The sequence below is a fragment of the Protopterus annectens genome, chromosome 9.part0 (assembly GCF_019279795.1).
Source record: "Protopterus annectens isolate FY-2018-M chromosome 9.part0, PAN1.0, whole genome shotgun sequence".
Classification (NCBI taxonomy): Eukaryota; Metazoa; Chordata; order Ceratodontiformes; family Protopteridae; genus Protopterus; species Protopterus annectens.
Genome location: NC_056743.1, coordinates 743,787,856 through 743,807,066, shown reverse-complemented (window position 1 = coordinate 743,807,066; position 19,211 = coordinate 743,787,856).

Below are 19,211 nucleotides of genomic sequence, written 5' to 3'. Positions count from 1 at the left end.
GACCAAGCTGAAGACCTGGAAGTTGACTGGAGAGAAAAGTACAGCAGTTCAAAGAATTATTCAGGGCTCTAGCACCCCAAGAGGAGGAGGAAATAGAGATGAAGAAGAGTGGGAGCGCCTAAAAACAGCATGTGTTAGGACAACAGAAAAGATATATGGCCGAGCCAGGTATGCAAATAAGGTACAGAAGGAAAGCTGGTAGTGGAATGTCCAGGAAGTCATCAAAAGAAAGGAAGAAGTGAGAGACAGAAAAGACTGGTCAGGCTAGGAAGGACTACTGGTTAGCTAACAAAGAAGCCAAGAAAGAAGTTGCAATAGCAAAGGGCATCAGAGGCACTCTACCAACTTCTGGAAAGTGACTCAGTAAAAGGCACAAAGAAACTATATCTGGTTGCAAGGCAAAGACAGAAAGATAAAGAAGATAGTCAGACACCCTTCATAAGGGATGCCAACAACAACCTGCTCACCAGTCCACAGGACATAAACAGCCTACAATGAGAGAAGAGGAGCCCACCTTAGAAGAAGTAAGAACAGCACTAAGGAAGATGAAGTCAGGGAAAGCAGCAGGCTCAGATGACATTACAGCAGATATGATAAGATGCTGGGTGAGATAGGGGAGAAATGGCTCCTAAGGGTACTAATAGCAGTGTGGAGAGAAAAGCATATCCCAGATGACAGGAAATTAAGTATACTCGTGGCAGGGTACAAGAATAAAAGGGGACATCCACAACTGTGGGCAGTACAGAGCCATTAAACTTCTACCACATTGCAGGACAGTTCTGGAGAGGGTGACTGATAAATGGATACGCAGAATATAGAATGTAAGATGGGAGATGAGCAGATCGGATTCAGATCAGGATGCAGCACAATTGGCCCAATGTTTGCATTGAGACAGAAACTTGAGAAGAAGCTACAGATGAGACAGTCCAACTGGGCATTCCTAGACTTGGAAGAAGCATATGACAAGGTCCCACAAAAGCTGATCTGGACAGTACTGCAGTGGTTTGAAGCTGCAGAAACATTGGTAGAATTAGTGCAGGCTATGTACAAGGACCCAGTGACTCAAGTACGAACAGTGTTCGTCCTCACAGAGGGGTAGCCAGTGGGAGTGGGTGTACACCAAGCTTCAGCTCTGAGCCCACTGCTGTTCATACTGGTGATGGACTATATTAGCAAACAGGTTGGGGGGGACAGATCAACAAAGCTGCTGTATGCAGACGATGTGGCAGTACAGGCAGACTGAGCTAGAACTTCAGCAAAGGATAGGAGAATGAAATGCAAATCTGAAGGCATATGGGATGAAACTAAGCACAGATAAGATGGTGGTAATGGCAGAAAATTGGGGAAGTCAGAAGAAACTGAGAATAAAGATAGAAGGGAAGATAGTGGAACAGGTAAACAACTTCAATTATCTGGGAGAGGTGGTTGAGGAGAAGGGTAGTCTGAATGAAAAGGTCAAAGCTAGAATCAGAGGGGCTGCAGCCAACTGGCATAAAGTCTGATACTCTAGTGTAGTCTATGGCAGAAAAATCCCAAAGAAGCTGAAAAGTAAGGTGTACAAGACAAGGGTGCGACCAGTACTACTGTATGGTACAGAAATATGGGCAGTAAAGGCAGAACAGTTGAAGAAGTTAGTGGTGATGGAAATTAAGTGCCTAAGAAAGGTGGTAGAATGAACACTGTGGGACAGACGAAAAAATGACATAAGAGCAGAAGCCAAAGTAGCTCCAATTGCAGAAAAGATCAAAGAAAACAGAGTACGGTGGTTTGGGCACATGTGTAGAAAAGCAGAACACAATCTGGTGAGGAAGATTTGGGATAGACAGGAAGAAGGCAAGAGGAAACAAGGATGTCCAGCAAAGAGGTGGATGGATTGTGTGAAAGAAGATCTGCAACAGTCATGAGTGTTGAAGAAGGCAGGACTGTGGCACTGAATCGAGTTGGCGACAGTTGATACCCCGACCCCATGTAAAAAAATGGGAAAAAGGGGGCTGATGATGACAAGGCTGCACTGTACTTTTAAATAAGAGCACTCCTTTTTCCTGTCAGTAGAAAAGTTGTCTAAAGTTACTGAAAAAATTTTTTTTTGCTCTGTAAAGAAATTGTTTATTTTACTTTGTGGGGCTGGCAAAATGCTTTAAAGTGCTTTTAACTTTGTTTGCCTTTGAAAATTTGACTTTTTAAAGACTTCTGTTTTTACTTGCATTTGCTGCTTGCATTCCTCAGGAAAGAGATTCCATTTTTGGCTAGCTCATTGAACAGTGTCATGGTAAGCCCTACTTCCAGCCACAAAGAAAAAGCAAACAGGCATTGCCATCACCGCAGGTTAGCCATTTGCCTCAGTGACAGGTGAGTGATTCTCCTGTAGCCATTAGTTGTACCTCAGATCACTCATCTTTTATCCCAGATCCCACTGTTGTAGCACCTACAGCCACTATTGACTGGGAGTTACCACATCCCTCTGCAGCTACTGATGTACCCTCAGTGGGGAAGGGAGAGCCACTCTTGTCAGTCCTGGGAGAGGGAACAGGGAAGACTACTGTTTTCTTAGAATGTTGTGCCTATTCCTGGGGAAGCTGCTGCCATTAATAACACTGTTGGCCCCAATTTTCCTGTCAAAAGAAAATGGAAAACTAAGCATGTATCTATTCTTCATGCTTCCTTGGGTAGGGGTAGTTTATTGGATCCATCTCAGAGTTTAAATCAGGCTATTGATCTTTCTTGTGCAGTAGTTTCTGGTAAAAGAAAGAGGCCGCCTCCTTTCCTGAAGGGATTCAGTATTCTGAATCTGGACAAGAGAATGAAGGGACGGATATTTTTTCCCTTAGATTTCTGATTCAGTGGAGAACTCCGTTTCAGTCTCTTCCTGTGGGGATTCTCTTTCTCTGTTTCTAAAATATGCCAGTGTTTTCAGTGGGAGAAAAGTGAAGTTTCTCAGTCCCTGAAAAAATATTATGAGCTGTTACAAAATGAATTGCCAAAACCTGCACCCATTCATCCAGTTTTATTAGCTTTGGAGGATGTGTGTGTTACTGCCTGCAATTTTCCTGACAGTCAGTTGCTTCTAAAAAGTGAAACAAGATGTATAAAGCTCCTTCATCTTTAAAGTTTTTTATTCACTTTTCCCAAATGTGATCCAGCGGCTATAGCTTTAATCAATACTTCTGCTGCTAGACACTTGCACAATTCCAATCCAAATCTCTCTGATAAGGATGGGAAGATTAGTATGGGGGAAGTGTATACTTCTGTAACTTTGATTTTCAGAATTCTGAACTGTCAAGCTCATATGTTAAGGTTTGTTCTGACTGTGAATGTACAGAGAAATGTTTATCTGCTGCTATGAGGAAAAGTCTGCTTTAAATAACTTATTTTCTTCTCTTGTTCAAGTCACTACTCATTGTATACACTGTGTGTACGACTCTGTTGATACTTATTCAGGGGCTATGGTCACTGGTACATTTTGCATGACTGCATTCTCAGAACTTCCCAGAGGATGTTAAGAGAAAATGTAACTTCTCCTTTGGATAAAGATTTAATATGTGGCCCCTCTGCTGCAGAGGTGATCGAAACATGTAATGAAAGGGGTGAACTGATTCAGGGAATGTCTAAGATTTTCAGCCCTCCTTTTCCCAGTTTTCCAGTGGATTCTCTAACTCCTCATCCAGTTTTGGTAAGAAACAAAATAAACAGCCTCAATTAAATAATTGTAAACAGACATTTAAGAAAACATGTAAAGAGGGGGCATGGCCAAGATGTACTCTGGATAGCAACAATTCCCTACAGCTCCGTCAGTTCAGTTTATTTATGACAGGAATGTTTTGACAAAAGTCATCCTAGAAGGATTTTTTTATATCAACTAAATCTACTTAAGCTGTAAAATATATAAAAATCCTGTAGAAAAATTGTACTTTTCCTGTCAAAATTACAGAGAATATATATATATATATATATATATATATATATATATATATATTCTTCTCTAACCTACAAGATTAGTTCATCTAAGCCTATCCATCAAGAAGCATCTCTAAAAAAGGAATTACACCCTCTACTCACAACATTCAGGAGTTATCACTGGATAAGATGGATACAAAAATTGATGACTTCAAAAAGGATTGTACTAAACAAATGGAATAATACACCAAGATCTCCAGCTCCAGAAAACCCAAATCTCAAGTACTGAGTATTCTCTCAATGATATGGACACTAGGTTACATGAAGACGGAAACAACATAGAACTTTTACTAAAACAAAACTCAGCTCTACAGTCTAAAGTGGATGATCTAGAGAATAGATCCCGCAGAAACAATATTAGAATTTCTGGCTTACCAGACAATATAGTAGGCAACAACTTAGCTAAATTTCTGACAACTTGGCTGCAAGAAATCCTGGATTTGCCGGAAGCTTTGTCCTATGGTATTGAGAGGGCACATAGTACTTTGGCTGCTCCTAAAATAAGTAAAAATAATTCTTTTAAATCAGTTATAGTAAGATTTCTTTCATCATATGACAAGGAACTAGTTTTAAAAACAGCGTGGGCAAAAGCTCCAATTAAGATAAAAGATAATGTCATTCGCTTTGACAATGATTATTCATCTTTGGTCATAGCAAAAAGAAAACTTTTTTTACCATTAATAAACGAACTTAAAATGTCACAAATACCCACTTGCTGTTCCCAGCCAGACTAAAAATATTCCTACAAGATGGCACTAAAATATTTGAGGATTTGGACACAGCTCTTACATTTATAAAAGCCAAAAACATTCTTGATAAACTTTAGGAAATGGACTGGGCTAGTGCTAGCCTTAAAAGAATGGCAGAAAATGGAAATTGGAAATCTGTGGAGAAAAAGAAAAAAAATAAAGAGAAAGAAATAGAATGGAATAAAGAAAAGGAAAATAAGACTGTTCCATATACATCTGCCTCAAACAGGACTATAATATTTTCTCTGAAATCTGCTGATCATATGTCTATGTAAGTGCATTTATTCATTCATTTACAGTTGCTCAATATGAATTCATAATATAAATATTAATATATGAAATATAGATTACCAGTTTTAAATTTATATGTAATAGTGTGAAATACATATGAACAACATTAGTACATTTGCCATACATATTATAAGTATTAGATCTATCTATGGTGTTTATATATACAGACATAAAGGTTATTAGTGGTCACTACAAATTATACTTTTCAATAGTATTCATGTAGGGAATACAATGACTGATATTGGTTTGTGCATCTTTATAGAGTTCCAAGCAGGGGGTTTGATTCATGTACATTTTAATATGGCTGTATGGAAAGGAAAGGAAGGGAAAAAAAAGAAAAGAAAATAAATTGTTTGCAAGTTACATTTCTGTGCTTGATATATGTTTGGTATGTGGCAGGCTTCGCCTCTGTTTTGAAGAGATGAGCCTTTGCATCCTGAGAGATGATTAGATCATCTTATTGTGTTCAGTGTTTGAAAAAAAAAATGGAAAGAACATTTGTGTTTCTGTGGAGTGAGACTTTGATTCTTCAGAATCGCGAACATGAGGGCAAAGCTGCCGAGTTTTACACATGCATACATCCAAGACTGCACGCGCTCTTATAAAGCAACTTAAAGCTGCAAAATTTGCTTACCCGGTTCCCACTCTACAATTAAAGCTTTCTCCACAACATCAAAGGCTCATGAAGAAGCAGCACAAACACCCAGTGCTGAATCAAGCTGTCATAAACTCAAATATGCAACTGAAGCAAAGAAAATCTTTGAACTTTGAACTGCAAGTCACATAATGCAAATGGAATGTTTAACCATGATGTACAACAACGAAAGGGTTTAGTTTGGACCTGAAAGTTTTATAGTAATTCAAGCACAAATAAAATTAACACTACATAACAAATGTGAACAATGTTACCCTTATAGCTAAGCAGTACCTTTACTTTAAAACATTATAATAGTTTAAATAGAAACTCATGAATTTCACTAAGCATTACAATTCTAATTAAACTAAATACCTAAGAAGTGATATTAGAAGTTAATTGAACTCAAGTAAATAAATCTCAGAACATATTTTTAGATAAATAAATGATTTCCCTCTTTTTTCTTCTTCTTATCTCTCCTGTTTCTCTTTCCCCTTTCTAAATCTAATATAACTACATAAGAAACCCATGATTAGTCCCATAGTTTATAATGCTATTAAAGATACAATATTGGTTTTAGAATGTGATGCATATGTAACAGTACTAGTAATTAGGTAAGGATGTAATAAAAGGGAAAGAGGGAGGGGTGGATGGGAAGGAATAATGAAAAGATGAGTAAAAGAAAGAGAAAGGAATTAAACACTTTAGATATAGTTGTTAGGGAATTATCACTTTTACAGTTTATAATACTTTAAATGGTTGGTTTTTTTTCTCCTTCTCTTAGCCAAATGTATGGCAAGAAATATAACTATTACAACAGTTAATAATTAAAATTTTATTAGATGAACATACTATTAAATAACATTTGTTTCAATTGATAAGTTAATAATAGGTGATGAGGATATTTATTATCTGAATATATATGTTTCTAGAATAATTTTAGTGGTTGACAGAAGCTGATTAATTGTTGCTATCTGAATAAATGACAATTTGAGTGATCTACTCAAATTAGGAGTTATAAACTCTCGGGAGGATGTGGGTGGATTTAATGTTTTACAGTTTTGTAATCAATGTTTGTTTCTATTTTTTCAGGTGTTCACAGTAATAACATACCTAAACAACATACAGTTTGATTTTCACTTGATGAAATGTTTTCTAGCAAAATGTATATACAAAATGGAAAAGCTTTTTGATTTCTACATAAGTGCTTTATCATTAATGACTAGATTATACACACACACAAACAATAATTAATGTTTCTTTTAAAAGGTATCTCAATCAATATTAATGGTCTTAATAATTCCTGCAAGAGAGGGAGTCTACTCAAATATATCAAATTACAAAAATCACATATAATTTTCTTACAAGAAACCCATTTAATAGCCGAAGGCATAGATAGATTAAACACCAGTCATTATACTATATTATCAAGTTCAGAACACTATAACAAAAAAGAGGAGTAGCTATTTTATGGAGTAAAACAATTCCTACACCCACTATATTAGAAGTTCACAAAGACAACAAAGATATGCTTTGTTCAGTCATGATAGAAATAAATAAAATAATACACCCTTATAAATTTATACTGGATTCCAGGTATAGGAACAAACACAGTAAAACAACATCTAAATAAAGTTATTAGCCTATCCAAAGGTAACATAATAATAGCAGGAGATTTCAATTGTATCTTGAATGATGCTGATACTAACATGACAAGTAAAAGAAGAATATCAGCCTCAGCCAGATTATTAAAAGATTTTATTGAATTATATCATCTAAAGTATATAAATGGCTTTGCAGAACCAGATTCACTTCCTTATACTTTCTATTCACACAGACATAAAACCAATTCTAGAATAGATATAATTCTAATTTCTAACGAACTAACAGACTACTTACTAAAAACAAAAGTTATTTCATGCCCCCTATCGGATCATAATTCTATTACTTTTGATTTACTAACCAGAGAAACTCAAAATGTTCAAATTAAAATAATTCCAGCGTATATTACTAAATTAAAAGATTTCAAAGAATTCCTATTACTGGAGATACAAAACTTTATCTCTTTAAATTATACTAAAGCTATATCAGAAATTTACATTTGGGATGCTTTGAAAGCATATATGTATGGGAAAATTTGCATGTGGTACAACAATAAAAAGAAATCCTGAGATCAAGAATTGCTTGATATACAAGATAAATTAGATAAACTAAAATTAAACAAATAAAAATAAACAAAAGAAAGAGAAAAAAAGATCTTCACTTTAAATAATAAATATTTGGAGATATTAAATCATAAAACTATGATTAATTTAGAGAATTTTAAATTCATAAATTTTTCTACTAATCCTAGATCTGTAAATCTCTTGGCAAATAAAACTAAAAGACTTAATAAGTTAAGCCACATTAAAGAGATATACTCCCCTAAAAAAAAAAAGAAAATGGTCTCTGACTTACAAAATATCTTAGCTGAATTCAAAGAATTTTGTTCTTAAAATAAACCAGAATTCCCAGATATTAGACCCTACAGATAAAATAAAAACATTCATAGCAAAACATATTAAAAATAGATTGTCAAATCAACAAGTTAAAAGTATAGACAAACCTATTTCTCTCACAGACATAAAAAAAACAAATAACAAAACTGAAGGTAAATAAAGCACCAGGAAATGATGGCATTATCACAGAAATTTATAAAATTCTCCCAATATCGCCAATAAGTTTGCTTCTTAAGGTTTTTAACATCTCGCAAAATAATACCACTATACCACCATCATGGAAATACACTTTCATCTCACCAATTTTAAAATCCAGCAAAGATTCCACCAAATGTTCATCTTATAGGCCAATTTCTTTGTTAAATATTGACTATAAAATGTTTATGTCCATTTATAATGATAAACTAAAGGTTTTTTATCATCATTAGTAGAAAAAGACCAAATTGGTTTTATTATAAACAGAAATACTTATGATAATATAAAAAGAATCATCACTTTGATAGAATCTGAAAATAATTTAAATAAAAGATTTACGTTAATAAGTCATAAACTGTGCCTTCGATTCAGTTAATTGGGATTATTTATTTATGCATTTAAAGGAACTAAATTTCTCAAGTAATTTTATAACTCTTATAACAAATTTATATGAAGGAAGTCTAGCCTATATTAAAATTGGCACTTCAATTTCAGAAAAGATTCCAATAACTAAAGGAACTAAGCAAGGTTGTCCTTTATCCCCACTCTTATTCACACTTATTATGGAACCTTGGGTCAATCTAATCAGAGAAGATAAAAAATAGAAGGTTTTAAATTAAACTCCACTATTTCCTCTACGCTACAACTATTTGCAGACGATATATTACTAACATCAGGGGGAAACGCTTCCACTATAACAGCAGTTTTTAATAACGTTAGGAATTTCCAAAAAAAAGTCAGGATTACCTTTTAATAATACTAAAACAAATATACTACCTATCTATCCAAAATAAGTGAAATTAGAACTAAAATATAGAAAACTTATACCACAGAATAATCAATTGATATATCTGGGATTGGTAATTACAAATAATATTAAATATATCATTTAATTGAACTACAATAATTTCTTACTCAAAATAGAACATCTCATAAATAAAGGGAACAAAATAACATTCTCTATGGAAGAAAGGCTTTCTATTATAAAAATGATTATCTCCCCAAAATATTACACATTATATAATCAATATCATAACCTCCTTCAAAGATAACTCTTAAATTCCTATGGTATCAAAAAAAAAAAAAAAAACAAGAATAGCTTTAACTCACCAAACAATAGACTGGTCAAACGGATGTATAAACTTTCCTAATCTGGAATCCTATATAATGTCTTCTGTAATTAAATAGATATTTCTTTTAATTGATTATTCCTCTAAATGGAAATCATATTTTACTCTTTTATCCTGGGATTCTAGCAATTCTTTTGTTAGATATTACAAATATAAGGCTGAAATTAATTCTGTTGTAAATATGCTGAAAGAAAAAGCTTGCTTAAATGCAGAAACAGAGTTTAGTAATATGTGATCAGCAACCATACTAAATGACCATGGCTTGGAAAATAAGGAATCTGATGAATGGACATTTTTCCCTTACAGACTTAAAAACAGGATGTATGCAAGAGCAAAAATGCAAAATCTGCTTTTAAAGAATGGACAATGACACTGTGGCAATGTGTTTCCTCAAAAACATGTTTTTCTGCATGGACAACAGGACATGTTTATCAGCATTGGCACAAGAACAGATGTTCTTATACAAAGATCCAAATAGAATACAGGATGTTCACACTGTCAGAAAAGCTGGTCTCTTACAAGACATTGTTAAACAAGGAAGCTTAAAAATAATATCATCAAGTCAGTAGTTTGCGTCAGCATCTGCAACAATTAGTACTGTTTCTACAGGATGAGCAATTCTCCAAAATAGAATACCAAGAGGACTAAAATTGTATATAAAGAGCTGTATAAATCCAGTTATGTTAGAGGTATGGTAGTGACTCATTTGTCCTGAGGTAAATGTTATATCTCTCACATCATCTGTACTATATGAGAAGTAAAGTTGGAACAGTACTTTAAGCTGCAACGTTAGTCCGTTTGGTTTATTATAAAAAGTTATTTGTTACTGCTCTAAAGTTGATGCTGCAAAGTATATTCTCTCATCAGTGTATATTCTGCAAGTTTCTGTATGCAACAGACTGTGAATGCAAATATAACCAGACTTTGGATTTTAGCAGAATCCAGCCAGCAAGACTGAGTGTCTTAAGAAGACTTCAAATCCATCACAGCAAGCAGTAAGAGCCATATAATTTTTCATCTTTGAATATACAAAGAATCATTAATCGTAAATAATTCTTTTTTGTGGATCTTAAAAGATTATTTCTCTACACATTCATGTATATTACACAAATCAAATTATATTCTACTCCTCTTAAAAGCATTTAGAAATTATATTTTTAAATTTAACAAATACAAAGCCTGGTTATTCCTTCTTTTTCCCATTGCTTTTACTCAGGGCCTTATGATTTTGGTAGATCATAAAAATGTTAACATTCAAGGAGAAAGCTTAGTATATTGGTCTCAAATGACAATAAATGATACATTGAAATAATTTGAATATTTGAGAGATGAATTTGAAATTGATATTAATCTTTGGATATATCTACAAGAATGTAGATAATTTGTTTCAAATATATGGGATCTAATACCGCCTGTCATAATACAGTCAACACCAAAACTGATAACATATTTGATTATAGCTACACAACATAAAGTTCCGAATAAAAACAAATTATCACGTATTTATAAAACAGTTAGCAATGATATAAACATACACCCTGGAAAAACTAGGATTATTTTAATTCTATTAACAAATATAGTCCCAATGAGCAAGATAAACAAAACATACTGAAATCAGCTTACAAAACTACTTCATCTTTAAAATGGAGACTTGACACTTGGAAATGTATGCATAGATCTTTTATTACTCCTTACAATTTGAGCAAGTTAAAAGAAAATAATGAAATATGTTGGAGATGTAAGAAAGTGTTGAAGGCTGATTGGTCACATATGTTTTATGATTGCATACTTTAAAAAAATATTAACTTGATTATAGCAAACTCAGATGCTCATAAGCTTAGTACTTATTATACAGCAGGAACTTCTTATTGTAACATTTGTTAAATGTCTGTTATGTACTTCACAGATAAAGGTTCTAGTTGTCTACTGATGTACTATGTTCTTCATCTGAAAATATGTTGTAAGTAATTGCTATGTTAAATTGTTAATTGCTATGTAATCCAAAGTAACTACTGTCTGTTTATTTTGACTGTGGAGCTTTTCTCCCTGGGCCTCCACTGAAAATGGACCTATGTCCAGTCAGACACTCCCGGTCAACAAATGTAAATAAATAAATAAATAAATAAATATCGTGCAGATATAAATTACTTTTTACTAGGGCTGTTCTCAGATAATTTTATTTTATCTAAATCTCTAATTATATTTAACACACCCATTCATCAAAGTATTAAAAAAATTAAATATCCTTTAATTTCGTCAATTCTGGCAGCAGCAAGGACAATTATAACAATTAAATGGAAATCAGATACTTCTCCCTCTTTTCAAGAATTTAAACAACTTCTTACTGAAGTCTGCAATCTAGAAATTCTGACCACTAAAACAAGATCTAACAGAAATACATCTAAACTTAATATGTGGAAAAAATTAATTGATTTGCTAGAAAAATAAGGAATTTATCTATTGGTATTACATTACTTAATTAAATCTGTAAATGTTTTTGTAAATAGTTTGTTTATATATTATGTTAGTTAACTATTGTTAATATTCTATTTACATTATATATGGATATTTATGCTTTATTTGTTTATTAAATATCAATATAGTTGTATTAAAAAAAGAAAACATGTAAAGGGGGTTCCAAGAATAATTTTGTAAACTCCAAAACCAAGGATGACCCAATAAGTCAGAATGACTATTTGAGAGTTTGTCCTCCCACCCTACCCTGACAAGCCCCCCTTTTCCCCAGAAAGTCTGAATCTCTACTTTTCTCTTTGGCAACAGATAGTTTCAGACACATGAGTTCTAAAGATCACTCTCAATGTTACAGATGGCAGTGATAGGAAATTCCTCCCTTCCAGGGGGTAATTCCTCATTCTGCAGACCAGACTCTCTGGTTTCCACATGTTCTTCATCACACACTGTCTTAAGGTGTGATAGAACCTGTTCCCCCTTCCAAGGTGGGAAAGGAGTTTTATTCAAGGATGTTTTTAGTGACAAAGAAAGAAAATGCTTGGAGACCAGTTCTGGATCTTTGTTTATTACACCTGTTTGTGATAGTGTCCAAACTCAAAATGATGTCACTTCACAACTTGTATCTTCCTCATTCAAGTTTACTTGTAACATTACATTTAAAATATGCTTATCAACATTATTGTTCTCTGTCTTACCCTTTGTGAACACTCTTGGTGCAGGAGATAGTCCAAAGCATCTAGCTCCAATTATAGTTTATTGCAGGCCATAGGGTATCCACAGTTTTCCATATTTAAACAATTTACTTATCTTTGCAGAGTCCAAAGTGTCATGAATCTTTGTCACTTGGGTGACTGATCTCTCACACAGGCTGGTATTCCAACAGAACATTCAAAGTCTTTCTTGAGTCCTTCTCAAAGCATTGTTTCTGGGATGTCAAACACCACAATTCAAAGTTGTTTTTCTTCCACGAGAATACAATAGATCTATATCTAGGTATATTTCTAGGGTCTTCTACTCAGACTTCAGTCACTGTGAGGGAATACCTCAGTATTTTGGGTCTCATGGCTTCTATGATTTTCATGATACCTCTGCCAAGACCCTATATGAGAAAGATACAGTGGTATCTAAAGTCTCTTTGATCCCAGCACCAAAACCCCATGTCTTTTCAGATCCCAGTGCTGTGGTTTTCCAGAAAGTAAGTTACTTGGTGGGGACAACATATTTCCCTAAACCCAGGTCTCCTGTTCTTCCTCCCTGTTCCAAAACAGTCAAGTCACCACAGATGCCTTGGACTTTGTTTGGGGAGCAGTTTCAAGAGGGATGAAAGTGCAAAGTGTGTTGGACACCAAGGGCAGATGCAAGCACATAAATATAAAACAGACACTTGCCCTGATCAAGGCACTGAACCCTCTGAATCATCTTTGGTCCCTGGGAGCTATTCAAGTTGTTACAGACAATACCAAAGTCATGTGGTACATCAACAAGCAAGGGGAAAATAAGGTTGTATCCCTGCTGCAGACTAGCATTGTTAGCTTGAGATATCGCTTCTTTGCACAGTCTCACTCTACAGGTACCCTACATTCCATCAGAGCACAACTGTGTGGCAGGCAAGCTGAGGAGGACAAGGCACACCCTCACAAATGGAAACTAGAACAGGGTGTCTAAGATTTGATACAGCTGTGGGGAGTTCCTCAAGTACATCTCTGCCTCCTCTCTGTACAATCAATTGGAAAGATTTTGCTCCAAGACTCCATGCAAGAAAGCCTGGAAAACATGCTTTTTCTTTTCATTGGGCAGGAATGTTCCTGTATACTTTTTTCCACCCTTTCCACTAACATCCAGGGTATTTCTGAAGATTCAGAGGGAATCCCCCAGGATGGTTGTGGTGACTCCCTTCTGGCCCAGGCAACCATTTTTTTTGTTTGTAGACAAACATTTATTGAGGATGTGCAGCAGGTAGTAATAGAGGCAAGAATGCCTGCTACTATAAAATCATATAGTAGTAAATGGAAAAGGTTTTATAGTTGTTGCCAACATCATAATCAGCACCATTCAGTGCTATTTGTTCTCTGCTTTTACAATATTTTGTGAGTTACTATCCTATGGCCTTTCTTACTCCTCTTATCAAGGTTCATTTACCAGCCACTTCAGCATGTCTGCTGATGTATACTCCACTTTCAATGCATTCTCTTGTCAAAATGTTTTTGAAAGGGGTTTTGCATAACAGGCCTCCAAGAAAACTAGTGGCTCCTCCTCAGGATTTTACTTTCGTGTTAAGGAAGCTAACATTTACACCATTTGAACAAGCTAACCTGACTAACTCAAGGTTCTTAACATGGAAAACAGTTTTACAGATTTCTCTGACCTCTACAAAAGGGTATCTGAGTTGCAAGCTCTTATGGCGAGTCAATCCAATGTCATTTTCAGCAGAGGTTCTTTCAGAATTAATCCTTCTTTTATGTCTAAAGAGGTATCCAGGTTTACTTTAAGACAAACTATCCATCTCCCCATTTTCTTTCCTGAACTCCAAAATGAGGGAAAAAGGATACTCCATGCCTTGGATGCCCACAGACAATACAGGTACTATCTTGACAGAACTAAATCTTTCAGACTTTTGGATCAATTGCTCATTTATTGTAAAGAGAAAAAGGGACAACCTGAGTCAAAACAGACCATTTCCAAATGGCTGTCTAGGGCTATTACCTTTCGTTATGTTCACCTTAACAAAACTATTCCAGGCAGGGTCAGGGCCCACTCTATCAGTGCCTTGGCCTCATCTATGGCTTTTAGGAAAGGGTTGGATTCTAGATGCATTCTAGAAGCTGTAACTTGGTCCTCTGTACATATTTGTACAAGTTACTAAAAGCTTGATTCCTTGTCTAGCCTTAGATCAAGCTTTGCAAGGACCTTTCTCTAGGGGATCCTGGACTCTTCTTCCATCTCTCAGATATAGTAAATTAGGATAACCTACCCATATAACTAAGGTTACTGCTTCAGTAATCAATATCATGAGCATAGTACAACTGTACTTTTCTTTTTATTGCAGCCCTCCACTCACCCTAGCAGTGGTGCTTGTCCACACTATAACTTTTCTTTCTTGTATTTCCTTAAGTGCATGTTTTGAACATTGGAAATTACTTTTATGTTAAAGCCTCATATTAAACTTAGCAAGTCACAATATTTGTTGAATGCTCTCATTTAGTCAAATTAATAAACCTTCCTTTTCTTGGTCTTAAAAAGAAATGTAAACAAACCAGTGATTTTCAATGTGTGTTCTACCCAACTGTAGAATGCTCCCAATTTCTACCAAAGGTTTCGCCACAAATTTCTGTTAATGTTAAAATGGCAGCTTTGGTTAATGCACAATTTACAAATCTCAGTAGTCTCAAACCATCAACTTTTTATAACTGCTATAGTTGTAAGTACAGAATTTCAGAATACTGCAACCTCTGAACAATGCAATAATTCGTATCCTTTCAGTGAACAATTCAATAATAACAAGAGTTAATATACTAACAGTTTACAATGGAGTTATCAGTGTTTTACAATGTTGCAGTATACAGAAAATATCACTGTGAACATTATAATTGTTTATAAATAGGTCAATAGCTGGATTGTTACTGGAGTACACATTTCTCCATAAAGTACTTCTTAACATTATTATTTTATGTGCATGATGTGAATGTACTTAATATTCATGTAAATTATATATCCTTCCTACAAAACACTTTACAAAAGTAATGTGTTTTACTTGCAACAAGATCACAGCAGTTCAGCTGCCATATCTACTCTACATACAACTAACTTTTAAAAGTATATACGAAGTGACCTTACATGGAACCTGATGTCTAATAAATTCATATTGTCATGGTGGCTGCAGTATCAAACTTGTACAATGTTATTTTTATTAACTCAACAACCAGCCTTTACAAAGACTTGAAAATAAATAGAAAACTACTGTATTTTATAAAAGTACTTACTCATAAAACATAGTTCTGTCCTTATGATATTTCTGTATACCAGGCTACTAATATTTAATTATAAATGTGGATTATTCATCTATTAGAAAATGACATGGTCATAGCTGCAGTGGTGGTTCCATGTTACTTTTCTTGCTAGGGCACACCAGGGACACAGTAGCTACTGGTGGCGTACATGGGATATGTAGAAAAAACTCCAAAACACCATACCAATAAATTATAGAACACATAATACATGCTAACAACTCATCCATAACCCACCATTAAAAATGAAACACCATTCTCTTAAGAAAAACTGTGAATGCCATAATTTTACAAATCCTGATAATTTTCACAACACAGAAAAATTACTAAATTTGTCATACTCAAAGATTATGGTTTGGGTGAAGGGTTGGTATACTACAGTGCAACAAGCTACCAATTCAACAGAGGTGGGAAGTGTCATGCACAATGACATTGTGACCTGAAAAATCACCATTAACTTAAAATATCAGAAAGTTAAACTTATTTTGTGCTGCACTGTAAAGAAAATAGTTTTAAACAAATACAGACCATTTTGCCAGCATTCAAGATAAAATGCCCATCTTCCCATTGCAGATACTGGTGGAAACATAATTTAAATGCCTGTTAAAAGTTCTTTGAAGCAGAAGCAAGAGTGGTCAGTTAACAACTCTTGGATTACAATGATATTTTGACACCTCAGGAAATGTGGAAGAGGGTCTGTCAGCATTTGGACTAAAATGGGAAGGCTTAAAACATGCAGTTCAGCCAATTTATTTTATTGAGCATTTATGACTACTGTTAAAGTAGTAAGAGCAGCTCTGAAAACACAAATCAGAGTAAGTAATTTAAGCAAAAAAGTGAAATTGAAAATAGGTTGCAGAAGCTGTGCAAAATGCCTGTTGCTCACACTACCGCCATTCCGTTTACATGGAAGTTAAACATAATTTCCTTATGTCTTGTATGGCTTGTATAAAGTGGATTCTGAGATAAAAACTCTCAAGATGACTTTACAGTGGCAAGTCCACCAAGGTGTAATAACCATAACCACTCGATAATTCTGATGCATTGAAACAGAGTACAAAGATATAATCAAATAACTGAGACATACTGCCAACCATAATTTATTTATTCTTTTCATTCACCAGGTTAAGCCCCAGAAGGCCAATTGCCTCTATTCAGTGGGACCCAATGTGGTATTTATACTGACTATGGGAAATTTGGCCAAGACACCTGGAATCTTCCCCTAGTCTTTTTTTTGATAAGTGACACAGGATCTTTTACATCCACATAAGCTACCTCCAGTTTAGGCAGCTGGAGCTTCAGTTTAATGTCTCATATGAGAGATGGCACACTAATGAATGCATGACCCTCCTTGTGCTGCACTGGAATGTCATTATTGGGAAAAAATAATTCAAGTACCTGGCTTACGAATAGAACCCACAGCCTTCTGCACCAAAGGTGGATGTGCTGTTACTTTTCCAGTCCCCTCCAATGAAAACACTGATAAAGACAAAAACTGTATGAAGCAAATGCAGCAACATGAACTGCCTAGTACTCTAGTTCTGGTTTGCTGATATAACACTAATAGAAATAATTTAGATCTGAATCTTTTGGGGTAGTGCCTGACAACTCAACTTATTTGACCAGAAATTCTGGACAAAGTCAAAAATAATGTGGGGGGGGGGGGGTAAGAAACATTTTTAAACTATTGCACTAATTCACTTAAAAAGCTAACAGAACATATTTTGAACCAGTATGCATTTTTTAACAACAAAAAAGTATAAAACTCTAATGACTGGCATTACAGACTGACTGTAATCACTAGTGATTTACCAAAAAAAAAAATCAAAATTTTATGAGGCACACAAAAAACATTTGAAGCAAAATTAAAGGACATTCGACAAAAACAGGGACAGTTGGGAGGCCTGGGTAGTCCCCAAAAGGCAATGTCTGGTCACAGTAACCCATATTAGGATTTGAATACTTTTTTAAATGTGCGGGATTTTAAATGACATACTTATGATTTCTGAATATTATTATAACTATATTGAATAAGTCTTAGCAGAAGACATTAAGAAATTGTAGCTCTAATGGCTTAGAAAATTAAAACTGCATATTCTTAAATTCTTATGCTGAGGTTTCTTTGTTTGCAGACAGTTTAGTATGATTTGCTCTTACCATAACATCCACAGTAACATGCAAAAAAAAAAAAAAGCTATAGCCATAGTTAACTTTCCATCTTCAAAATATGGAATGCTATACTGTCTGTCATACTATTATCATAGGGTGGAATAAAATGGGCAAAGTGTGTTAAATGTATTAGCAACTAGGGTGGGATCTCACAGCATAGCTAAATGTTACTTTGACTTGTTTTATCACATACCTAGTTCTTCAGCCATTAGATTATCAGTAGAAACAACAAAAGTTGCAAAAGTCTAAAGCCACCCTAAAAAAAATAAATAACTCCATTCAGCATCAAGCAATACAAGTAGGAGCAGGCTTACAAGATCAAAAATACCATACCATCCATACCACCAACAATCAAAAGAATTAAACATCAGCCATACTCAATCCTCTATCTTCACATTCTGCACTACAACACTATCTTACACAGTGTGAAACACACCAGTAAAACATGACACAGTTACTAGCAACTAGGAAGGAAGGTCGCACCATAGTTAAACTATGGATTTTATACTTATAAAATGTTCATTGATAACCCCAGTATCTTTTTGCTTGCCAGAAGACACTTTTATACTGCAAAAAAGTTATACAGTTGTAATATATTGTGCTTTACCACACAGTTAGTTCTTCAAACATTAGAGACTTGAAAATATGTTGAAAAAGTCCAGTACACCCCCCCCCCCACACACACACACAAATAAGCAAATTGTTCTCATATTCTCTCTTAGCATCTCTAGTTATAAATTATAAAGTAAAACAACAGTATTAGTGCAGTGACAAGTCCGTTACCAATAAGGGAAGACTAGAAAAACAAAAAAGTAACTGGAACCATGAGCAGGGATAAACGGTAGTTAATTAAAAAATTCAAAGTCCACAATTTACTTGAAGAGTTGTCTTTTTTTTTCTTTTTTTTTTAAGTAGTAGTGATTTATTCCAAGAGTTAGAAATGCTGATTCCACAAGTTTAAAATCCACAATGTACTTAAAAAGTTGCAAGTGCAGAAAACACTCACCAAGATAGGCTTCCTCAGGCAAAGAAACTGAGCAACCCATTGTGTTTAGCTTATATAATCAAGGTGTAGTCACATGATCCAGTCATATGTTAAATTTGCAGTCACATGA